General features: G+C 44.0%; 1 pseudogene; it reads right to left on the minus strand.

Annotated features, from left to right (window-relative positions):
* Nucleotides 1-482: 482 nt before the first annotated feature.
* LOC101427904 (glutamine synthetase-like) lies at nucleotides 483-2496 on the minus strand (annotated as a pseudogene).
* Between the last annotated feature and the right edge of the window lie 23636 nt (nucleotides 2497-26132).

Raw genomic sequence — 26132 nt, forward strand, 5'->3', positions numbered from 1 at the left:
TCCTTCTATATAATTCCTACTTCAAAAGGAAAATTGATTATAATCTTTTTAAAAAAATGGAACCTCCCACTAAAAGGAGGGATCTTCTAAACTACAAAGTAAGTCAGGCCCCCTCATCTTCAGCTACCTCACAGAAAAAGTCCTACTCCCCTTCCAAACACAGACACTCTGTCCAGACAGCTATGCCTACTGGACAAACTCACCTGGTTAAATGGAAGCAGTGGTTATGCCTCCCCACCCCACCTCACCTCTACTAATGCACTATTTCCTCCGTCTTCAAAAGCTTCAGTGATAGGAAAAAAAGGGGGATATGGTTGTGTGGGCATGTAGAGATTAAGAGCTTGACCCTTCTACCCAGGCCCAAGAGAGCAAGAGGTATTCGGCATGAGGAACAAAAAAGACCTTGCTGTTCTGCGCTTTGAATTACAGCTGGTGGGGCAGTTGGGAGAGAGAGGGGCTTGAGGGCTGCAGATCTGGTCCACTTAGTTTTTGTAATGGAAGGGCTCATCACAGGTCTCGTTAAGAAGACACATGTGTATAAGGGCTTCTGTTCGTGAAAAGGGGTCCTGATTGGCAGTCGGGTGGCAGACTTCCAAGTAACCCTTCTTCTGGCCAGATAGTCTAGGGAATGCTGATGTTGGCGCCACATTTTACTATGCCCACAGGAAAATCATTGAGAGTGGAGGTTTCATGGAATCCAGTTAGATACCGGGCGTTGTCCAAGTCCTGCTTGGGATCGTAGACGTGGATGTGGTATTGGTGCTGCTTGCTTAGTTTCCTGATGGACTCCTCAGTGTATCTCAGACCATCCTCTTCTCACATGGCCTTGGTGCTGAAATTGGTAAGGCAACCTGTTCCATTCCAGTTCCTGGGAATGGGCTTTGGATCAAAGTCCTCACATGCATGATGCAAGGTGATGATCTCCCATGTCAGTTCCTTTTCAGGGTCTGTGCTGGTTTGAGTCTTATGGACCCCAGAAATTATGTTCTTAACCTAACCCATTCCTGTGCATGTGAACCTATTGTATGTGGGACCTTTTGGTTAAATTTGGTTAAGACACCTTTTGATTAGATTGCTTCAGTTAAGGGCCTTTGATTAGATTGCCAGACCCAGGGTGGGTCCTAATCCTCTTACCGGAGTCCTTTATAAATGAAGGACTGAAAGCAGAGACACATAGAAAAAGCTGCAGAGACAGAGAGAGGGCACAGACAGAGCAGCCCGAAGCAGAACTAGCCACAGGCCTGGAGGAGAGGGGAGAGAGGAGGGGGCTGCCATTAGGCCCTGCCATGTGCTTGATCACCCACAGCTGCAACTTAGTGAGATAGCATCTCTTGATTAGGCCTTGATTTGCACATTTTCATAGCCTAGGAACTGTAAGCTTTTACCCTAATACATTCCCATTATAAAAGTCAACCCATTTCTGGTATATTGCATTGGCAGCTTTTAGCAAACTGAGGCAGGGTCCTATTTGGAATTCCCACTGGGCAGGATGACATCAGCGTTAGTTCCTGCAATCTTTTTTTTTTTTAAGATTTATTTTTTTATTTATTTCTCTCCCCTTCCCTGCCCCCCCACCCCCAGTTGTCAGCTCTCTGTGTCCATTCATTGTGTGTTCTTCTGTGTCCGCTTGTATGTTTGTCAGAGGCACCTGGAATCTGTGTCACCCTTTTGTTGCATCATCTTGCTGCATCCGCTTTCTGTGTGTGGGGCACCAGTCCTGGGCAGGCTGCACTTTTTTCATGCTGGGTGGTTCTCCTTAGGGGCACACTCTTTGTGCATGGGGCTCCCCTACATGGGGGAACCGCTGTGTGGCATGGCACTCCTTGCGTGCATCAGCACTGTGCATGGGCCAGCTCATCACATGGGTCAGGAGGCACTGGGTTTGAACCTTGGACTTCCCACGTGGTAGGCAGATACCCTAATGGTTGGGCCAAATCCCCTTCCCAGTTCTCACAATCTTGATGCTGGCATATGAGCAGGCCTGGTGGTGGGCCTCCACAACGTCTCTGCAATATAATATGGGCCCTGGGTCCAGGGAAGCTGTTGGAAGTCCAGCCAAAGGGGTGTCTGCCTGAATCCATTAGGGTATATTCCCAATCCTTTCCAAACCATGGTGCTGGGTGCTCACTATGCCCATTATCCATTTACAGATGTGCTTTAAATTGTTCTCTATGGGCTTTCCGTTGGGCTTGAAGTCTTCACAGAACACCAGTTTATTGGGGTCCTTGAAGAAAGAGTCCTGAAACACGGCAACAGGATTGAGATACATGTCCCTGTTGGAGCCTTCCAACTGAAAAGTCCTAGAGCCATCAAAACTCCACTTGGGCAGCTCTTCCACACACTTGGGCTCACTGTCAAGGCTGCAGGTCTTACAGTGCAGACCTTCTCCAGTACCATCAATTCAGATATACAGGACTTGGACTTTCTCATCCTGAGGCAGAGCCACATAACATGCTTGATGCCTGTGTTCAAGTGGGAACTTGCCAAGGTGGCCATGGTAGAAGGATTCTGGGTGGTGAGTATGACAGAGAGACGGGCAGGCCAGGGAAGAGAGGTGAGGAGATGGTGCCAGGTGTGCGGGTCAGATGCACAACTCTTCTCATTCTCAGCTTGGCTCTGCATTATCTTTTTTTTTTAGGTACCAGGACCCAGGGATTGAACTTGGGACCTCATATGTACAAAGCCAGCACTCAATCACTGAGCCATATCGGCTCTCCTGAATTGCTTTTTTCATTTGTTTTGCTTGTTTTGCTTTCTTCTAGGAGGCACCAGGAACTGAATCCGGGACCTCCCATGTGGGAGGCAGGCACTCCATGGCTTGAGGCACATCTGCTCCTTTGCATCATCTTTCAAAGCTTCTCAATTTAATTTTTTTTTTAAGATTTATTTATTTATTTCTCTCCCCTCCCCCCCCACCCCAGTTGTCTGTTCTCTGTGTCTATTTGCTGCGTCTTCTTTGTTTGCTTCTGTTGTTGTCAGTGGCACGAGAATCTGTGTTTCTTTTTGTTGTGTCATCTTGTGTCAGCTCTCCGTGTGCGCGGCACCATTCCTGAGCAGGCTGCCCTTCGTTTCACGATGGGTGACTCTCCTTATGGGCGTACTCCTTGCGCGTGGGGCTCCCCTACACGGGGGACACCCCTGCATGGCAGGGCACTCCTTGCGCGCATCAGCTCTGTGCATGGGCCAGCTGCACACGGGTCAAGGAGGCCCAGGGTTTGAACCGCGGGCCTCCCATGTGGTAGACGGACACCCTAACCACTGGGCCAAGTCCGCCGCCTCCTCAATTTAATTTAAAAAAATATATATGTTGTTTTTATTTATGTATGTATGTATTTATTTATCCCCACCCCCTTGATGTTTTCACCTGTTGTATCTGTTTGTTTTCCTTATTTCTTTAGGAGGCACCAGGAACTGAAGCCGGGACCTCCGATGTGGGAGGGAGGTGCCTAATCACTTGAGCCACCTTTGTTCCCTGCTTTGTTGTGTCTCTCATTTTGTTTTGTTTTTTCTTCTTGGGTCTCTTGATGATTTATCTTGTTGTGTTAGCTAACCAGACCTGCCCATCACACCAGCTCACTGTTTTCTTTAGGAGGTACCGGGCACCTAACCTTGGACTTCCCGTGTGGTAGGCGGGAGCTCAATGGCTTGAGCCACATCCTCTTTCCTATCTCAATTTAATTTTAAAATGTTTTTCATGAGTGAGATATATGATTTATTGAAAAGAATCCAGTCAGTTAATGGACAATATTTTTAGTTCACTGGTGCTCTGTATGCACAGGCTAATAGGGGACAATAGAAATGAAATAGGCAAAAAATATGTAAATTTATATTTTCTGAAGTGGGGAGTTGGCATGGAAAATGGACATAGATGGCACTTTAGCAACCTGAGAAATGTAATTAACAGTAGATGAGGAAAAACATCTCACATAATCTTACTTAACAGAAAAGAAAAAATTCCAATTTGTGATAGTTCTAGTCAAGTTTTATCACTATGACTAGGTTTACTTTATTTAGTTTTTTTTTTATTCCTAGCTCGTACTGGAGATTGAACCTGGGACTTTGTAGATGGGAAGCAGGCACTCAACCACCAAGCTACACTGGTTTTCCTTTAGTTTTTAAATATTATCTTGATTGCCAAAGTTAAAGTTCCCTCAGGGAAATAGAACTGGCAGGTGAAAAAATGTGACATTCCTAGAATTCATTTAGAGAGTGTAATGCTGTCACTGGAGTGAGCAGTAAGCACATATGTGCTTTGCATGTAATCATGATGCAATGTAAAAGTTGGGGTGTTTATTTTTAAATTGAGATATATATATAAAATCCACCCCTTTAAAGTGCACAATTCAGTGGGTTTTTAAAAATATCTTCACAAGGTTGTGCAACCATCATCACTATTGAATTGTAGAATATTTTCACCATCCCCAAAAGAACCCCCTTGCCTATTAGCAGCCACGACTCCATTTTCCCCTTACTCCTGGTCCCCTGAATGGCAATGGCAGATTTACTCACCCCACAATGACTGATTTACTTTTGTCTCTAAGAATTTATCTATTCTGGCCATTTCAAAGAAATGGAATCATAGAATATGTGGTCTTTAGTGCCTGCCTTCTTTTATTTTGCATGTTTTCTGGGTTAATTAACATTGTAGCAGATATCAGTACTTCATTGCTTTTCTTTTCTTTTGTTTTTTTCTTTTTTAGGAAAGAGATATCCAGGATTGAACCCAGGACCTTGTCCATGGAAAGCAAGTGCTCAATCACTGAGCCACATCCCCTCCCTTACTTCATTCCCTTTTTATGGCTGAAAAATATTTCGTTTTTGGATATATCACATTTGTTTTTCCATTCATCAGAACTTTGGGTTGCTTCTACTTTTTGGTTATTATGCATAATGCTGTTATGAGCTTTTGTGTACAAGTTTTTGTGTGAATGTGTGTTTTCAAATACCCTGGGTGTATATAGTCAGTTCTCATTATTTGTGGTAATTATGTTTTATAAAGGCACCATGTACGCCGAATAAGTGAATACTGAACAATTGCTCCTAGAGGAAATACAGGGTTAGGTTCCTGTGAGCCTTTGGTCACAATATTTTCATCAATCAATTAATACATAACCTTATTCTAAGTGTGTTCATTATGACTTTTTAAATTGGGGCTTATAAACTCCTTTCATTCATATGAGCCAAATGCGCCCCTTGTACATTACCTTGTGTGGGTCCCCAACTTACTTGTTCTCCACTATTTCATTTACAGAGAAAGGGAAACATAATTTTTATGCTCACATCTCCCTCCAAAGATGAAAAATGATTGATAAATCCAGAAAGCTGGTGTTTCAAGAAAAATGGGAGAATGAATGCTTATCTGTTTAAAGACACTTTATTTAAAATACATTGCTGATTCATTAACACTGAACTCTCTGCCCACAGCAGGCTAACTCATGCCTGAACAAAGCTAATCTAACACATGAATTTTCTCTGTAAGGCACATCACAGACTTCTTGCGTGTAGGAAAACTAGACAGCACTTCAACAGTATGTGTGGGGGCCATTTTGAATACCAAAATCTCCAAAAAGAAAAAAGGAAAAAAGCCCACAAAAAATTTTAAAAACCGTGGTACTAAATATCTACCAAAAGGGCATGTAGTTAGAGTGTGAGAGCTGAAACAAGAAGGCAGAGTATTGCCTTGTACAGCTAGGGCTTGGCACATGCACGTTGGGTGATTCAAAATTTTTTACACTCTGTGCTTGTTCTTCACCCCATAAATTGTTTTTCTCAAAAGAGTTTCTGATCCACCAGAATGGCTACAATGAAAAAAGATGGGAAAAAACCCACTTTGGCAAGGTTGAGGAGCAACAGGAACTCCTCTGCACAAGTGGTGGAAGTGAAAATCCCTGCAGATATTTTAGAAAGTTATTTGGCAGAATCTACCAAAAGGTATGAGCCAACAATTTCACCTCTAGATGCAGAATTCTGGAAGTGCATTAATCTAAAGAAATGTACCAACTAGGACATAGCGGCACTATTCATATTAGCCCCACACTTGAAACTACCCAAACACTCAGGAAGAGTAGAATGGATAAATAGTGATAGAATCATACAGTGAAATATTATATAGCAATGAGAATGAGCATCGACAACTATAAGTAAATATAGGCATGAATCTTACAAACATAATATTGAGCAAATATACAGACACAAAAACGCATTGTTTGATTCCATTTATATGAAGGTCAAGAGCAGGCAGAATTATTTTATATTGTTAAAAGTCAGGATATCTTTGGGGGACAGAGGGACTGCAGGTGGCATGAGGGGTGCTGCTAATGTCCTTTTTCCTGATCGGGTTCTTGACTAGGTGCATTCCATTTGTGAAGTGCCGTTGAGCCACCCACTTATAACTTGTGCACTTCTCTGTCTGCTATACTGTAATAAAAAAGTTTTGTAAAAGAGTAAATGGTGAAAGCCTCTGCCTCTGTTTTCTAAGCATTTTTGTTTAAAACTGGGCTATCTTTGAACTTTGCTTTTGGATTAGGAGCAGAAGAATGGTTCTATCTACTTTCTTCTACCTCTTCATGCAATAAAACCAGCAAGCATGCCGCAAGACCTGGGACGTTTGCTAAACCTGTCCCTCTGGGATGCCGGCAGGATGCATTCCAGGCCATGTTGCAATCAGTCACCTCATTAAATATTTGTAACGAGAGGGGATATCAAAGCCTGCACTCGAAAGTAGAAACAAAGCTGCGTTTTTAATAGAATTTCAAGAAAGCTTACTTCCTGAACAAAGTGGGAAGGAGCAAAAGCAGGAATGAGAGCTGAGGGTGTTTTCTTTATGCTCCCTGAACCTGAGAGGTTTGGATCCCTATCAAAGCAGTAGTCGCTGTAATAAGCCGGGACGTCCTCGTTCACGGTTGCTCAATGCTGCACTTGATACGGCTTGCTCACCTGGCTGACGCAGAGCTCACGTGCGCACGCCCCCTGAAAGGCAATCCTTGTCCATTGACTTAACTGCTTACCAGGCCAAGGAACGTGGAGAAATCAAACGCTGATATCACATTCTGAACCAAGGAAGGTTTCTGAGTTGTCTCTAAAGCTTGGCCTAAGACTTTGGGTTTCTTCACCAGATACCAAAAGTGCCAAATGTTTGGAAACTAGCCTAAAATGGCTTTACATGATCAACTTTTGTTAAGGCTTAATTTATTAGGACCAATGGCATCCCCTGTTGCAAAGGGTACAATTTCATGACTTTTGAAAGTTAAGTATCTCCATAAAACCATAATAAGCATAGAAACGTTTCCTTTGTCCCCAAAGTTTTCTCAGATCTCATTGCAAATCCAAAAAATCCAACAACAAATCTCATTGCAGTCCATCCCTCCCTCCGCCCCACCCCCACCTCATTGTTACTGGAGATTTTGTTTGCATTTTCTAGAACTAACTTGAAAAAATGGTGTGGTGACAGTGCAAGCCTGAGCACCCCATGTATGCGCACATACACACATCCACACACACACACATTCACCATGCACCTAATGCTTCCTGAGGTGAGAGGACCCTCCCAACAGCCTCACCCCAAGGGGTGGGGGGCTCCTACAGCCTCACCCCAAGGCAAACAGCCTGAAGTGGCTCCTTCAGCAAACGCTGTGACCTCCCGGCCACAGAGTCAGATCAGGGTGGGGAACTCGACCCGGCAGGCTGCAAAGAGGGTTGGTGCCAGAGCTCTGCCCTGCAGGAGGAGCCGCGAGCAAGCAGCCACTCTAAAGGAGCAGTTCTGGGTAACACAAGGCCTGGCCTGGAGATATTCAGGGGGGACGATGGCGGAGGACCCCCTTAAAGACGGGGCCTGGGGGACGCTTCCTGTGGGTCAGGGGTCAAGTGCCTCCTCAGTGGAGCCGGCCCTGGGATCAGAGACCCCTCGGTTTCCTGGCTGGAATCCTGACTTTGAGTCCCCGGCAGGCCCCGCGCTGCATGTCTGCGTGGGAATTCTCTAAAGATTCCCGTTGCCCTTGCTCCTCACCGCCCCTCTCCTTGGAGTTAAATCCCCCTCTCTCGAGGACAACCCAATTAAGAGTCTTTTCCTGGAAAACACCTTGAATTAGAACGAAAGATGTCTGCTTACAAAATAGGTGGGTGCCGAGAGCGGGGGTGACAAAACGAACTCTTTCTTGGCTTAGGTGGGGGAGATACCAAGGAGCTAAGCCTTTTCCTTTCTACTAATCATAAAACGGTATTTTTTTTTTTAATGTGTTGGCCTTTAAGGTAATAATAAAATCCAGCAATTCCAACTATTACAAGGAGGTATTTATTATGCCCTTTTAAATTGGGGCTTATAAACTTTCAGGCATAGAAGCCAGAAGTACCCATTACATGCTTAATAAAATATTCTCCCCCAGGGCAGGCAGAAATAGCTGGTGCAGGCTCCTGCTCAGATGGGGTCACAGTTCTCAGCTGATGGGGGAATTTGCTTGGCTCTACACTTTTCTAAATAGATCCCTCTGCCAAGTTTTCTCAGCAAAATAGCCTTGTTGCCCTAAGGAATACACAAAGGCAAGTTCTTAAAGGAGAAGGATTCATAAACCCTAGAATCCAGCAATGAATAGGAAAACGTTTCTATGTACCTTGCTTGGAAGGAAAACGTTCACATGTCAGGAAGTACTTTTTATTTCTGTCTTGTAAATCAAACTGAACACACAACAAAGGTTGGGGAGTGACATTTTTATGTGGAAAGAATGAAGGTTCAAGGGTTGATTTTTTTGTTGTTGTTAGTTTATGCAGAGGTTACAAACTGATGACCTGAGGGTCAGAGCTTACCCACAGACAGGCCTTGTTAAGTTTTTTCCTGCACCATATTAAAATATATGCATATATATATGAATAAGTTATTAAATTTTTAAAATTGAGGGATTTCACGCAAAAACTGGATTTCTAGCTTTCTTCAACAATTGGGAGAGCTGGCAACGCTGGGCCCCTCGTGTCAATAACTTGTGTGAGCTGAGTGGTGGCCCCAACCTTGAGATGTTATGCTCCTGCCTTAGTTTGCCACAGTCCCCACCACTCCCTATAATCTTTCCTGCATTTCCCTGTGTGGCCCTCATCTCACTTGCTCCATCATTTCAGTTACAGGGAGGAGAGAAATACAATAATTTTTATGCTCACATCTCCCCCTAAAGGGGGAAGACCATTGATAAATCCAAAAAATTGGAATTTAAAGAAAAACGGGAAAATGAGTATTTCTTTTAGAGGCAAAGGCCATACCAGTTTCACATGTATTAAATTGCTTCCAGACCGATCTTGACTTCTAGACATTACCAGCCTGCTCCCTGAATACACCTGCATTTGAATGTCTGGAGTCTAAAGTTCAGGTTCTTTACTACCCACATCAAGCCGTTGTTCGAAGGCACACATGGCTAAGTCATCTGGATGCAGAAATAAGAGTACAGACTTAAAAACTACCTACGATCCATCCTGTATGCTTCAGCCTTCTTGAGTCAAGTAGCTGATCTGCAAATGTCTCTACGGAAAGTTTCCCCTGAATATTGACAGCTTGGACTGTGGGAGTGAAGGAATATTGTTCTGACCCTCTTATTAGCAGTAACATCTAAGCGAGTGAGAACATAAAGCAACCACACACAAGACATGGATAAGGAGAAAGGGTTTCTTATTTTATGAAAAAGGGAAAGGTGTAAGTTTTACTTGATTTGGAAGACAATGAAAGCTCAGTTCTGCAGGCCAGGAATATCATTACTCTAAATAATTTACGCAGGCTATGAGTTTATAGCTGGTCTGATAAACAAACGTTTCTTACAAGGCCTCGGCAGGCCGGGATGTAGGAAACGCTCCACTTATACGTGCGCTTTGATCCAGGAGCACGTGTTGTGATAGTGTCTCTTCTTCCTTGCTCTCCTCTCCCCCATAGAAGCCCTTGGAGATTGATTAGGCAACAATTAAACCCATTACATTGGGAAGATCTTGTCTTGAGGGTTGCCTCCACCCCTCCTGTTAGAAATTCTTAATTCCTGCACCAGAAACTTCCCTGAAGTCCTGAACTCCTGATACCGGGAAGGGCTTCACTGTTCCTTCCGTGCTGCTGCTTGAGCAGATGTTCTGCAGAGTTCGGCCGACAGTTTAACCTTCTGGGACCAGAGAATGAGTGCAGGAGGCCAGGGGGTGGGATCTGAGTCTCCTTCCTTGGAGATTGGTGAGATTCAGGGAAGTTGCATCTCTGTACTATATCACAGCACACTGCATCACCTTCAGAACCGAAGACGTATTTCCCCAGCTGGAGGGTGCGCTGCGGACCCACTGCCCCCAGTTATCAGCTCTCTCTGGGCATCGCTCTCAAAGCCAGAGCCCTTTCCCTATGCCTAGTCCATGTGAAGCTAAAAGGGGCTCACCCCCTGCCCCAACTTGTAACTCAGGACAGCGCTGAAGGCCCATCCAGCCCTAGAGCGCCCCCTGGGGTTGGCTGGGGCCTTTGCTGCAGCAGCACCACAGCCCAACTTCCCCCTCTCCCTTCCCTTTCCCAAGTGCTGATCCCAAGAACACTCCCTAATAAACTTCCTGCATGCTAATCTCCATCTCAGAACAGCTTCCCAGGTACCCAACCTGTGACAGCTTCTTTTTTAAAAAATATATATATATTTTATTTATTTAAAAAAAATACAGAGATCACACAAAATGTTATATTGAAAAAATATAGGAGATTCCCATATGCCCCATTCCCAACACCCCACATTTTTCCCACATCAACAACTTCTTTCATTAGTGTGAACATTCATTGCATTTGATGATTACATTTTGGAGCACTGCTACACAGCATGGATAATAGTTCATGTTGTAGTTTACACTCTCTCCCAGTCCATTCAGTGGGTTATGGCAGGATATATAATGTCCTGCATCTGTCCCTGCAATATCATTCAGGACAACTCCAAGTCTTGCAAATGCCCCCATATTACACCTCTTTTTCCCTCTTCCTGCCTTCAGCATCTCCAGTGGCCACTGTCTCCATATCAATGATATAATTTCATCCATTGCTAGAATCACAGTGAGTCTATAGTGATGTGGGCTATGGGTGGGAGGCTCTTTGTCTCTTCAGAGATAACCTTAACCTAAGCTGTCCTGACTTGTGGGTGTGGAAAGGTAAGAGGCTGCAGTCCTGCCCTTGGTGACCATGGCAACGACTCCAGTCCCAGGAAACAGTTTAACAATGCAAAGTCCTTAAACTTTAAATATTCAGGGAAAATGCAAACCGAATTGGCTAAAAGCTTATCTAGAATATATAAAGTCCATGCTAAAAGGTTACCTAGGATGTGGAAGATACATGCTAATTGAAGCCTATTGAGAACTGAAACAAAAGGACCATTTGGCCTTTCCTCTCTGTATAAAAGGGATTCAAGAATCTTGTTCAGGGCTGGGGTTTGCAACAGAAAGCTCCGGAGTCTGGCCGGCCGGCCGTCAATAAACCATTTTTCCTTCTCAAAATAATTCCTGAGTCCTGGCCTTTCTATACGCAAATAATTGAACCTCTCTCAAATTCTACAATAGTAGAACACCAGTAAGTCCACTCTAGCTTATTAACTAGGTTGATGGTGAGCTCCTGAAAAAGCAAGGTCCCTCTTGCTCCTGCTTAGGTTTTTCACATCTTAGCTCAGAAGACTCCTTGAGGGAAGAATCTAGAAAAACTAATTCATGCCACATTATGAGAATCCGGATATGTCACCTCACTCTAGTTGCAGAGAAATTTCTGTTAGAAGAAGATGCTTAAAAAAAAAAACCTCATTCCTCTCCAAAATGAATATAAGGGTGACAGCTTAGGCTTTTGGGTCCCAGGATGGATGGTAGCATTTGAGATAAGGGAATGTTCCCAGAGCCTCCAAGCAATGGAGGTGGGTGGCTCAGTGTTCAGTTTCTGGTTTCTCATCCCCAGAGAGTAGAACGCATGTGATTGTGAGGAAGAAGCATTTTAAGGAAACCAGGTCATAAGCAAAGAGGTTGTTTGCAGGAAAGGATGGCTAGTTGCTCCTTGTGCCACTTTATCCCGGGGTCAGCACTTTGGACAGGATAGATGTTCTGGCACATTTGTATCAAAGATGCTGAAGGAAACGGAAGGATTAAGACTGTCAACAAGAGTTACAAAGTGACACTGACTTCCGGCTCCTTGGGGCTATCAAAACTTTCATCACCATTCAATTTATGGTTTCAAGCTAAGAACCAAAAACAGGCTCAGCAGTTCAAAGGACAAGGTTGAATCAGTGTCCAACACTTTCTTGATAAAAGTTAGAAAACCATGAGTATTTCCTGGAGGAGGCATCTAAGCTGAAGATAATAAATCACAAAGGGTTGCTTTCCAAACCCCTGGGGACCTGCTTGGGGAGTTACGGAGGAGCTGAGTTTTTCATGCTTGCAGATATTTTTGCCTATGCCTGTGGCTCCCCATCACTAATGCACAAGTCATAATGATTCTTGACAAGATCTTAATTGGCAGGAGTTGGTGAGTAAAGGCAGGTGCCACACAAGAGACCCCAGAGAAGGAGAAGAGCCAGGTCCATAGCCCTGAATGGATCCAGATCCTGCTTTTGTACAGATGGAATCCTTGGTTCTCAGTCCAAGAAGAGCAAAATACAATTACAGCAAAGCAACAAGCTATGGAGTGGTGGTGAGCGGGAACTTGACTATAAATACATAACGATCTTGGAGACCATCAGAATCAAGCAGCTTAATCTGTTCATCTTTCTAGGGAAGATGAGTTTATTTAACTTTCTATTACAGAGAATTTGGAAAATTTGACTAAAATAATATGATTAACAGAATAGCATAACTGATTCCATGACCCCTTCTTCAGCCCCAACAACCATAAACCCATGACCAGTCCTGTCCCATCCTTACCCCATTACATAATATTTTGGTCCAAAGTTTAGATATTCTATTGTTTCATTCACAAATATTTCAGTATGTAGCTTTGAAAGGAAATACCTAAAAAAAAAAAAAAAAAACCACAATAATACCATTATAAGACCTAAAAAATGAGCAATAATTTCTTAATGTCCTCAAATATCTAGTCAGTATTTAAATTTCCAATTGTCTCATGAACAACATTTTCTTTCAGTTTGTTTGAATCAGGATCCAAACAAGATTGATGCACTTATAATTAGGTTGCTCTGCTAGGTCTCTTTAGTCTCTTTTAATCTGTAGCTTTCCCCTTGTATTAGTCAGCCAAAGGGGTGCTGATGCAGAGTACCAGAAATCTGTTGGCTTTTATTTATTTGGGGTAGAAGCTTACCACAAGGCCTTAAAAAATAAGTTACTTCCCTCACTAAAGTCTGTTGCCACGTGTTGGAGTAAGACGACTGCTGGTCTTTGGAGGGTTCAGCCTTCCTCTTCCTCTTCAAGCTCCGTGGTCCCAGCTTCTTCCAGGCTCAGCTATAGGCTGGCAGAAGGCTCATCTCTCTCCCCAGGGCTTGTTTCTCTCCAGGCTCAGCTGCAGCTGTAGGCTATCAGGCTCATCTCTCTCCCCAGGCCTCGGTCTCTAGAGCAAACTTTCTTCCTCTGTGTACTCCTCCATGAATCTACTACTCTGTGCTCTTGATTGAGCATTGTTTACATAGCCCAAGGGGGCAGGGACTCAACCCTGCACACCTTCAGTGGTCAAATCAAAGCCTAATCTTGATTTAATAAAGTAAAAATGAAACCTCTGAGTCTAATACAATCAAATGGTATTACTAAGAGGAACAGACCAATTTACAAATATAATCCAATATCTCTTTTTTGGAATTCATAAATCATCTCAAACTGCTACATTCTTCTACACTTTTTTACCCCCTTGTGCTTTATCTGTTGCAGAAACTGAATTAAATGCAATCGCTAATTGCATTTTGAAGTAGGAAAAGAGCACCTCTATGAATGAATACATTATTTTGCACCCCCCCTTCCCAGCATAAGGAATGAATGGCACTGCCTCATCCTCCCAGCCATTGCAGCAATTTGCTTTTTCCTCTCTTGTGTCCTGGGCTAGGTTACTTTGTAATTATTTGTCACCCAAGTCCTCCCACCACCTCAGGAGCCCCTTGGGGCCTGTGAATGTCTCTTACTCATTTCTGGATTTCTAAAGCTAGCACTGTGTCTAATTAGTGCTTTCCTTATTGAATACAGTTGAATGTTCCAGCACTAATGGAAATCCACCATCCAACATGGAGAATGCAGTGTCTGGGAAAAAGGTCTGTGTGCCTAGGGTTTCTGAGGAAGTGATTCTTACCCAGCGAGGAGTGGTGTGGACGACACAGAGTATGCCAGAGTCGCCGTGTTAGAGAGAGGACACGTGTGGGAAACTGATAGACGTTTATCTCATCTCTCTTTTTAACAACAGCAAACACAGCAGTGATGGCAATAGTGGCAACTGACAAGTACTGGGGACTGTTACTAGGGGCTTTCCTTATGCCAGGCCTTGTATATTATTTTATTTAAAATAGCCAAAACGTCAGTGGGAGAAACTGAACGCTATCCCATTTTATAAAGGAGCACTCTGGGAAAAGTGAGGAAACATGTCCTAAGTTGCCTAGAAAATGGTCAACCTAAATCTGTTGTGTGTGAAACCATTGCCCTGCCTGACACCTCAGTACATTACATACTACATTGTGTTATACTACATTATTTGTATTGTATGAAATGGTATTGTATTACATTATTTGTATTGAATTATATTGCATTATATTTTTATGTTGTATGATATTAGTTTTGTATTATATTATATTATTATTTATTATATATATAAAATCCCTGAGAAGAGGGATCATGTCTTTCCCTGCTTTGGGCTCTATTGCCCATCTATCTTCCGTGCTGCTGGGCAGAATACCCTGTTTATAATATATGCTCAGTGTATTGAATAATGATTGAATTGAAATGTCAAGGTCTTAATTCAACCTCCACACAGCCCTCGAAACCTGTTCTTTCCCAGTGTATGCAGCCTTTTTGGCAGGGCAGTTTGGCCTACCTCTGATTTCCTTGCAGCTGTGTGGACAGTTCATGTGCACTGAGAGACCCCCACCTCTGTCTCCACAGTGTTCCTCACTGTTCTGGCAAGGCTTTCTCCCAAGCCAAGGAAGCCCCTGCATCTGCGGCAGGCAGTACGGGGGAGTAAATGCCTCCAGTGGCACCCTTCAACCAAAAAGAGTGGGAATTGTGGCTAAACGTCCTAACTGCTCAGCCTTCAGAGGAACAATTCTGAGGTGCTGTGGTGGATTGAATTGCGTACCCCAGATTGGACATGTTTTTGGTCTTGGTCCACATTCTGGTGGGTGTGGACCCATTGTAAGTAAGATCTCTTCAAGATGTTACTTCAGTTAAGGTATAGCCCAACTGATCCAGGTTAGGCTTGAATTCAGATTACTGAGTCCTTTATAAGCAGAGTGAAAGTCAGATGGAGAGAGGAGCCATGGGGAGCAGCCAGAAGCTGGGAGTCAACGCAACCCAGAAGAGAAAGGAGGCGATGCCACCATATGCATTGTCATGTGACAGAAAAGTCAAGGAACCGAAAAGATTTCTGGCCAGCCAGAAGATACTGACCCCAAGAGGAAGCAAGCCTTCTAGCCTCTGAAACTGGGAGCCAATAAATTCTTGTTATTAAGCCAATCCATTGTATGGTATTTGTTTAAGCAGCCAGCAGACTAAAACAGGCATGTTCCACATGGTTCCTCAGAGGTCCTCAAGTGGCACTGAGCCCAGTTGCCCACAGTGGTGAATAGCAATGCCATATCCTTTGCTGGCTTTTCTCCTTTCAGCTCACTCTCTCTCTCACTCCAGTTTCCTGCAGCCACCTTCCAAATAAGCTTCCTGCACCTGTCAAACCAAAGCACAGTCGTCTTCCCTCGGTTAATGGCACCACTATCCTGGATCTTGATATTTCAAAACAAAAATGAGGTTTTATCCTTGACTTTTCTCTCATGCCCCATCTGATTCACTGGCAAGCTCATTCTTTCCTCCCTCTCTCCACACCTGCTCCCTAGTGGTGCCCTCACCTCTCACCTTCCACAATAACCTCTATACTTGTCTTCCTGCCTCCAGCTGCCAGAGTGATCTTTTAGGCTGTTAATCATGCCTCAGTGCTCTCCCACTGAAAACGTGTTGATAGTAATAACATGGCAGTAATAATATAAGATAATAATAATTTGTGGAGCATTTTCTATGAGCCATAACCTGTTGGGAGGATTTTGGTTGTATAAAGCTCACAAAAATCTGGGGAGGTAGGAACCACTATTATCATAGTCCTGTGTTACAGAAGGGTATGCATGTAAGGTTTAAACAATTTACTGAATTACTAATGAAAATGATTTTGCTACTCAAAGTTTCCATTCGATACATTCTGAGGAGAACTCTTGGAGACAGGAAAGTTACTTTGAATTTATAAATCAAAATCAAACTAAATACAAATAACTGGAAGGACATCCCATGTTCATGGATTCATGGGATGGAAGACTAAATATTGAGATGTCAATCTACCCAAAGTGATTTACAGTTTCAACATAATCTCAATCAAAATTCCAACAACCTGCTTTGCAGAAATGCAAAAACCAGTCATCTAATTTATATGGAAGGGCAAGGACTCTGAAAAGCAAAGCCACCTTGAAAAAGAAGAATGGAGTTGGAAAACTCACAATTCCTAATCTTAAAATTTATCCCCAAACCACGGTAATCAAAACAGCATGATACTGGCACAAGGATAAACATATAGACCAATGGAATCAAATTGAGAGTTGTGGGAAATTGGCTTACCTATTTGTTGCTTCCTGTTATTGTACAAAATGTTCTAAGTTGCTTCCTGTTATTGTAAATTACCTCATTGTAGATGTTGCAAGGTGCTTCCTGTTATTGTAGAAGATGTTCTAAGTTGCTTCCTGTTATTATAAATTACCTTATTGTAGATGTTGTAAATTGCTTCCTATAGCCCACAGCTTCTCGTTAAGCTTTCAAATAAATACCATGGGGAAACTAGGGTTGAGGCTCTCAACTTCAAAAGCTGTAAAGTCCCCTGGTCCCATCTTTGTTTCCTCTGTTATGTCTTTCTTTCTGTCCTTTTATTTCTTTTTTTTTTTTTGGAGGCGGTGGGTTTCAGTCCGTGGCTGGAGCCGCCTTTTTTTTTTTTAGATTTTTAAATTTTTATTTATTTTATTTCTCTCTCCTTCTCCCCTCCCCTCAGTTGTCTCTCTCTGTGTCCATTTGCTGTGTGTTCTTCTGTGACCACTTCTATCCTTATCAGTGGCACCAGGAATCTGTGTTTCTTTTTGTTGTGTCATCTTGTTGTGTCAGCTCTCCGTGTGTGCGGCGCCATTCTTGGGCAGGCTGCACTTTCTTTCGCATTGGGCAGCTCTCCTTACAGGGCACACTCCTTGCACATGGGGCTCCCCTACACGGGGGACATCCCTGCATGGCACGGCACTCCTTGCACGCATCAGCACTGCGCATGGGTCAGCTCCACATGGGTCAAGGAGGCCCGGGGTTTGAACCACAGACCTCCATGTGGTAGACGGATGCCCTATCCATTGGGCCAAGTCTGCTTCCCTGTCCTTTTATTTCTTCAGTTCTGCATTGCCTTTCCTTCATGCAGACTTATTGCTGAGCTGGTCTCAGCAGAGAGTTCAGAAGTCAGTCCTCATGTTTATGGCCAACTGATTTTTGACAAAGGGGTGAAAAACACTCCATTAGGAAAGAGTGAATTTGGACCCCTACCTCATAGTATACTGATCAAAGACCTAAATAAAAGAGTCAGAGTTAACAAACTCCTAGAATAAAACATAGAGAAGCATATCCAGGATTGCACATTAGGCAAAGTTTTTCTTAGGCTTTATACCCAGAGCACAAACAACAAAAGCAAACATAGAGAAATGGGACTTCAACAAAATTAAAATCTTTTGTGCATCAAAGGAAAGTAAAATGGCAACCTACGCAATGGAAAAAAATATTTGGAAACTATGTAACTACATAACCAGTAAGGGTTTAATATACAGAATATATAAAGAAATTCTTCAACTCAATAACAAAAAGAAAAAAGACCTAATTATAAAATGGGTAAAAGACTTGAACAGACATTTCTCCAAAGCAGATATACAAACAGTCAAAGAGCACATGAAAGATGCTCAACATCATTTTCCATTAGGGAAATGCAAATCAAAACTAAAATGATTTACCATTTTATACCCACTAGAATGTCTATTTAAAAAGGGGGGTAAACTACAAGTGTTGGAGAGAATGTGGAGAAATGAACACTCATTCATTGCTGGTGGCAATTTAAAATTGTACAGTTGCTATGGAAAACAGTTTGGCAGTTCCTCAGAAAGTTAGTATAGAATTACCACATTACCAAGCAATTCCACTTCCAGGTATGTACCCAAAAGAATTGAAAGCAGGGACTAGAACAGATATTTTCACACTGATGTTCATAGGGGTATTATACACAATTGCCAAAAGACGGAAGAAACCCAACTATCCATCAACAGATGACTGCATAAACAAAATGTGGTAAATACACACAATGGATTATTACTCAGTCATAAAAAGGAATTAAGTCCTGATACATATGACAATATGGATGAACCTTGAAGATGTCATGTTGAGTGAAACAAGTCAGGCATAAAAGGGACAAATATTGTATAATATCACTGATATGAAACAATTAGAATAAGTAAACTTAAAGAGTCAGAATCTATAATATAGGTTACCAGGAGACGTGGTAGGGGTAGGGAATAGGGAATTAAGGCTTAAAATATACAGGGTTCCTATTTGAAATGATGGAAATATTTTGGTGATGAATGTGTGGTGATGGTAGCACAGCAGCGTGAACATTATTAAGAGCACTGAAGTATATATTTGAACGTGCTTAAAAGGAAAATGTGGCGGCGGACTTGGTCCAGTGGTTAGGGCATCCTTCTACCACATGGGAGGTCCGCGGTTCAAACCCCAGGCCTCCTTGACCCGTGTGGAGCTGGCCCATGTGCAGTGCTGATGCGCACAAGGAGTGCCCTGCCATGCAGGGGTGTCCCCCACGTAGGGGATAGGGGAGCCCCACGCGCAAGGAGTGTACCCCGTAAGGAGAGCGCGCAGAGCAAAAGAAAGTGCAGCCTGTCCAGGAATGGTGCCGCACACACAGAGAGCTGACACAACAAGATGACGCAACAACAACAACAAAAAGAAACACAGATTCCTGTGCTGCTGACAACAACAGAAGCGGACGAAGACGACGCAGCAAATAGACACAGAGAACAGACAACCGGGAAGGGGGGGAAGGGGAGAGAAATAAATAAATAAATAAATAAATAAATAAATAAATAAATAAATCTTAAAAAAAAAAAAAGGGAAGTGTTAGGTTGTGGATATTTACTAGAAAAAAATTTATTTTTAAATCCATAGAACTGTCCAACACAACACAAACCTAAGTTAAATCATGGACCACAATTAATAGTACAATTATAAAAATGTGCTTTCATCAATTGTAACAAATACACCCCACCAAGGCAAGGTGTTAATCTTAGGTTGTTACATGACTGATTTTTCTGTAAATCCACAATTTCTCTAATAAAATTTTTTGAAAGAAATAAAACATTTTACTAGCGCCATCTCCCAACACACGTGCACACAAAAGAATAAATTGTGAGAGTCATACCCCAATTGCTTACATAGTCCTCTGTGGAGGTTTGGCGATTTCTGGCTAACTTAATATAAACTGGCCAGATGGACAACTCAGGATTTCAAGAAGAGTGAGATCTGGGTAAGGGGTATGTGGTTCCACTCTTTTTTGCTTTAAGGAAGTACTGGGATTGAATTTGGAACCTTGTACATGTGAAGCAGGATCTCAACCACTGGACTACACCTGCTCCACTCTGGTTCTACTTTTGACACTGGTCAAATCAACTGCAAAAATTCCAAATCTGTGCTTTGATTTCTGACCTTTGACCTATCTCCCACCCCTGAGAAATAAGAGTTCTAAAGTTTCTTTCTGGAAACTTCTCTTTAGAGACCCACAGAGAAAATTACTATGAGGAAGAAAAACAAGTCTGCCAGCAAACATTTGGACCATGTAATTCTCTGTTGTGGGGGAAGGTCACAAGCACTGTAGGATCTTTAGCAGCTTCCCTGGCCTCTACCCACTACACGCCAGCAGCATCCCACCCCCCAGCTGTGACCCAAACGTTTGCAGACATTGCCAAATATCCCCAGGTTGACAAAATCACTCCCTGGTTGAAAACTACAGACATGAAGGTAAAGTATCCCAAGAAAAGAGGAATCAAATTTTCATCCATCAGTTTCCTTCTCTCAGTACTTTTGTTTCAAATTCCTTTTGCCCAATGCATGTCTGTTCTGTCTACATTTTGCCTTGCATGAAAAGTCTCCCTTCTTTCCTGAGAAGCAGCTCTTCCCAATACTTTGACCAACCCTCAGGTTGCTTGATTCCTTAGAGGTGCTGGAAGGGTAAGCAGGACCCATCTTCTTAGACAGAATTGGTGGCAAAATAATGCAAGGATCTTCCTGAATAACTCTGAGATAGTATGAGAAGAAAGAAGCTACCTCCTTGGTGCCTTTGGATCATGGGTCCCAGCTTATCAGCCAACATCTTAATGACAACTTAATTGGTCCAAAGTTGCCACGGGACAGACTGGTGATCAGAAACTCAGACTTGCAGACTTGGACCTGAGCTCCTGCTCTGCCACTGGCTATCTGTGTGACTTTGGGCAAGTTTTTTTGCCTCTCTGAACTTCAAAATCTTCATCCATAAAATGGCAAGGTTGTTGTGAGGATTAAATGAGATATGCATGTAAAATGGAAAGCATAATGCCCAGCCTTCTGGAATCCATCAATGAATTGTTGACTTCTTTTTTTTTTTTTTTTTTTTTTGAGGTGCTGGGGAATGAACTCAGGACCTTGTACTTGGGAAGCTGGCACTCAATCACTGAGCCACATCAGCTTCCGAGTTGTTTTTTTCTCTTGTTCATTTTGTTTGTTGTTTGTTTTTGTTTTTTCAGGAGGCACCGCTAACTGAACCCAGGACCTCCCATGTGGGAGGTGGGCATTCAGTTGCTTGAGCCACTTCCCCCCTCTTGCAATGATTTTTATTGTCTTACATTCTTATCAGGCATGCTTCATCTGAAAAAATTCTGTCCATACCAATAAAATGAATCAAATTAGATGATTTAAATATTTGAGCTTCAATTTCTTTCCATAGAAGCTCGTAGCTACTGAACTTACTACACAATATTTTAAAATTGTTATTAATTAAATACGTATTGTCTTTGTTTCATTGTGACTGGGGAATGGGCAGAGGTTGGGGACCTGCCTGACAGGGTTGTCGAGTGTGAACCATTTAGCTGTGTGGCTCGTGAAACATGCAAAGGGCCTGGGAGTTCTGTAAATCAGGACTCCAGAATGAAACTTTTGTTTCTCCGGAACCTTTTCGTTGAGCGTTCATAAGCTTTTCTCTTAAAAAGAAGGAACATCTCACATCTGCTACAAATCCATCGGCATTGTGTTTTGTTCCTAAAACACAATGAACAGAATCACCACTCATCCTTCTTCCCTTTTACAAGCCAGATCGCCCAATTTGGGGCTATTTCTCCGTCAGCAACCATGAACTTTGCATACCCCTGCACAAGCAGCCCGCTTATGATCTTCGACTGCAAATGAGCTTAAAGATGTGGCACACCTTCTGGCAGAGGTATTTAAATGTCCTAACCTCGGGAGTTTCCGATAATGAAAGCTGGTTCAATTCCCTCCTACTTCCCTTGTTCAGCCTGGCTCCTGGGGTCAAGCACGGGTCATAAAAGAGCGTGTTCTCCTGAAAAGGGGAGCGGCCTCATCCCCTGAGCTGGGGCTCTCAAGTCCTGACTGTTGGGCAATGCCATCTTTGGCCTTGGAAGTTCTATCACCTTTAGCCCCTTGACAAGTATTTAATGATTGAAGCTGTGTTATGGTAAGAAGCTGTGCTCTGGGAAGTGGACTTGGCCCAGTGGTTAGGGCGTCCGTCTACCGCATGGGAGGTCTGCAGTTCAAACCCTGGGCCTCCTTGACCCGTGTGGAGCTGGCCCATGCGCAGTGCTGATGCATGTAAGGAGTGTCGCGCCACGCAGGGGTGCCCCCCGTGTAGGGGAGCCCCACGCACAGGGGAGCCCCAAGCGCAAGGAGCGCGCCCCGTAAGGAGAGCTGCCCAGCGGGAAAGAAAGTGCAGCCTGCCCAGGAATGGCACCGCACACACAGGGAGATGACGCAACAAAAAGAGACACAGATTCCCATGCCGCTCACAACAGAAGCGGACAAAGAACACGCAGCAAATGGACACAGAGAACGGACAACTGGGGGCGGAGGGAGAGAAATAAAATAAATCTTTGGGAAAAAAAAAAAGAAGGTGTGCTCTGGAGAAGGTCTACTGGGTGTAAGTCCTGACTCCACCCCAAACTAGCTGGGAGAACCTAAGCAAAGTGTTCCTCTCTGGGCCTCTGTTTCCTTAACTGTTTAATGGGAATAATATTCCTTACAGCTGTCCCCAAGATGGTTGTGAAGATTAAATGCATTATTACATGCAAATCGCATAGAACAATGCCTGGATAGCGTAAACATTTAATGAATATGGGGTGTGCTTGTTATTAAATGTCTGTGTCTTCTTAAGGAGAGAGCGAGATGGTTCTGTCTGGGCAGGGCAGGCCGAGGGAACGTGTTGTGGGGAAGATCTTAAGATGGCCTCCTGGAACGTGGTTAGACGAGGGCCTTCTAGAGCAGGCGTTCTCGACCTCAGCACTGCTGACGCTTTGGCTGCGCAGCTGTGTTGTGGGGCCGTCCCGTGCACTGTACGATGTCCAGCAGCTTCCCTGGCCTCTGCCCACGAGATGCCTGTAGCACCAACCCGGACCCGGACCCAGAAGTGACAACCAAAATGTCTCCAGCCATTATCAGATGTCCCCTGGGGGACAAAATCTCCACCAGTTGAGAGCCGCTAGTCTAGACGGCACTGACGACGCCAACGCAATGGCCCAAAAGAGAGTTCCCCGGGGGAGTGACACCATCACATGAATGGAAACTTTTCCATTCTACTTTTTTGGTAGTTCAAGTTTAATATGTTTATTTGGGTCTATGTGTGTGTTATGGGCTGAAAAAGGAAGGAACAAAAAATACCTCTACGGAAGGGAAACATCTTAAATGGAAATGTTTGTGTGGCCTGTGACAGAGGTTTATTAAGATTGGTAAAAATAGCTGTGACCTTCAGGAGCTGGGTGAGCTGGTGACCCCAGGGAAACTTTTAGCAAGGTCACAGAGGGTTGACGTCGCCTGCGACTTCCCCTGTGTGCCCTGCCTCCCACCCCAAGCACATGCTCTGTTTCCCCTCCTGGATTGTGTTCTTTACTTTCTTCTAGAACAATTCTCACAAGGGCTGCTGGGGCATCAAGTTGGCTAGGGAATTCTGGAATGCTGGAAACGGTCCCCAAAGCCTGGCAATAACTAGCCTTTCCCTATTATCAAGGTGGCTTGTCAAGGAGGCTGATAAATTTTCTCTCTTTGGAATACTTAAGCATGGCTTTTAGAGCAGAGCTTCTCACTAATCACCTGGCATCTTGTTCAAACACAGAGTCTGACTGAGTAGGTCTGGGGAGGGACCTGAGATTCTGCATTTCTGACAAATCCCCGGGTGATGCTCCTGCACCAGGAACAATTCTAAAGTCCCTCGGCTAGTGGTCAATTCTATGGAGTCTTCTTTCACAGCTCCTAAAATAGGATTCTCAGCAACAGTTCGGAAGCAGTGAAGAGGCATTCTGAGCATCGGGAAACCCAGCAGCCAGGGTGTGTTTCTCATCGGCACATCCAGGCCTCTTGTTCTCCATCAGGGTACACTGAGGCAGGCTGGAAAGTGCTGGAGGCTGCAGGGGTTTGTCCTCATGGCCCCTCTTCCTGTTAAGGGTGCAGAGGACACTCTTCTTTCAAGAGAGGTGGTGAAGGTAGCAAAGGGGTCAGGAGGGAGTTGGGGGACAAGCGAGAGGCGGGGAGAAGCTCCCCAGCACCTGGCTGCGCCCTGAGGCTGTCCTGGCACGTGAGTGTGCGTCGGGCGGTGCTGGGGCGTCCGCTCTGTGTGTGGTGCAGGGAGCAGTTGGAAATCCCCGGTGAATGGCGAGGAGGAGCTCGGGAGACCAGCGGGGAAGATGCCACCATAAACGATACTGATTTCCCAAAGGATTTTGCAAGCGCTCACAAAAGTAGAAAGGAGGGCCTGAACCCCATGGGTCCTTTATGAACGGGGAGATTACGGCCGTGCCGTGCCACAGCCTAAGCGTGCAGTACAAGGAAGCCATTGTGTGGGCCGCCATTCATATTGAAAATAAAATATTAGCTGGGTGGTCCGGAATAATGAAGGCATTTATGACTCCAGCTAAGCATACGTATGTCCGACTAATCAACAGATTACACATGGAGGGCTGGGATGGTGCAGGCTCTGGAGGGATGAGCCTGGCCAGGGACAGGCTGGGACACAAGGGCCAAGGACCAGGGCGACCCAGGAGGACTTCAGAGTTGTTTATGTGTGACCTGGGAATACAATGGGATGAGGAATATGGTTTCATTGGACCCTGGGACTGGTTTCCAAGAGCCTTCTTAAAACTCTTGAATTTCAGAGAAAGTGCTCACCATCCAGAGCTCAGAGTGGACACGCCAGAGACACATGCAGAAGGAAAGCGCGGTTGTGAAGGGCTTGGGAGGCGGCGGGACCCAGTGACCCAAGCACAGCTGGTCAGGGCGGGGCCGGGAGGCCATGTCACTGGCTGGGCCACGACTTAATGAGTGACCTTGGAGCCGTCATGTGGCCTTTCGCTTTCCTTGTCTACTGAGGACAGAGGCTGATAGCAGGCTCTGAAGTTACTGGTCTCTACCCCCTCCACCCCCCCACCCCCGCCAGAAGGCAGCACAAAGACCGTACTTCCCCCGTTAGGCCTCACAAAAGGAAGTTTGGAGGCCTGGGGGAAAACCTCTCCAAAACTGCCAAGTCGGGCCTAGAACTTTCCAGAACAGGAGCACCAAAAGTGCCAGGTGACATGCCCCCTCATCTGCCTTAGGAGAAAAGATTTAAGCCTACAGTTTGATGAATGCTGGTGCCCAGAAACACGCACAGAAACATCACCACAATCAAGACAGTGAGCAAAGCCCTCATTCTCACAGATTCCCTTACGTCCCTTAAAACACTTCCCTTCCGCAGGTTATGGCTGATCTGCTGTCACCATAGATTCATTTTGCATTTCCTAGAATTTCATACACCTGAAGCAGAATGTACATTCACTCACCATAATGATTTTAAGATTCATTTCTGTTGTCATGTGCATCAATAACTTGCTCCTTTTTCCTGTTGCGCAGTATTCCATCGCATGGGTGTACTATGTTTTGTTTATTCATTCACCTACTGACAGACATTCAAGGTTTTTTTCCAGTTTGGTGTTTTACAAATAAAGCTGTTATGAACATGTATGTATAAATCTTCATATAGACATATTTTCATTTCTTTTGTGTAAATTCCTTGGAGTAGAATGGTCCAGTCATATGAGAAGCATGTTAAGCTTTTTGAGAAACTAACAAACTGTTTCCCAAAGTGGTCAAAGCGTTTGACATTTCAACCAGCAGAGTGTGAGGGTACTGATTGCTTTACATCCCTGTCAACACTTGGTATGGCCAATCTTTTTAAGATTAGCCATTCTTGTGGGTTTGTACTGATAGCTCCTTGTGATTTTGATCTGCATTTCCTTAATAACCTATCGTGTTAAACATCTTTCCATGGGCTTATTAGCCATTTAAAAATCTTCTTTGTGAAATGCCTGTTCAAATCTTTTGCTCACTGGGTTGTCGTCATATTATTGGGCGGCAAGAGCAATCTATGTATTCTAGATGCAAGTTCTTTTCAGATATGTGTTCTGCAAATTTTTTTTCCCCCATTCTGAGCCTTGTGCAGGCGTTTTGAGGCCTGAGAAGTTACTGCTGAGGGAGGCAGATGGTTCCACCAGCCTGGCATCTTTCATTCTGAACCTCGAGTGTTTTAGGAACTGCCTCTCTGAGCCAGACCTTCCTTTGATGTTTCTCAGCACAGTGATGGAAACTGTGTCACCATGAATTCAACCTCAGGGGTTCAGAGCATACACCAC

The sequence above is a fragment of the Dasypus novemcinctus genome, chromosome 24, assembly GCF_030445035.2.
Source record: "Dasypus novemcinctus isolate mDasNov1 chromosome 24, mDasNov1.1.hap2, whole genome shotgun sequence".
NCBI lineage: Eukaryota > Metazoa > Chordata > Mammalia > Cingulata > Dasypodidae > Dasypus > Dasypus novemcinctus.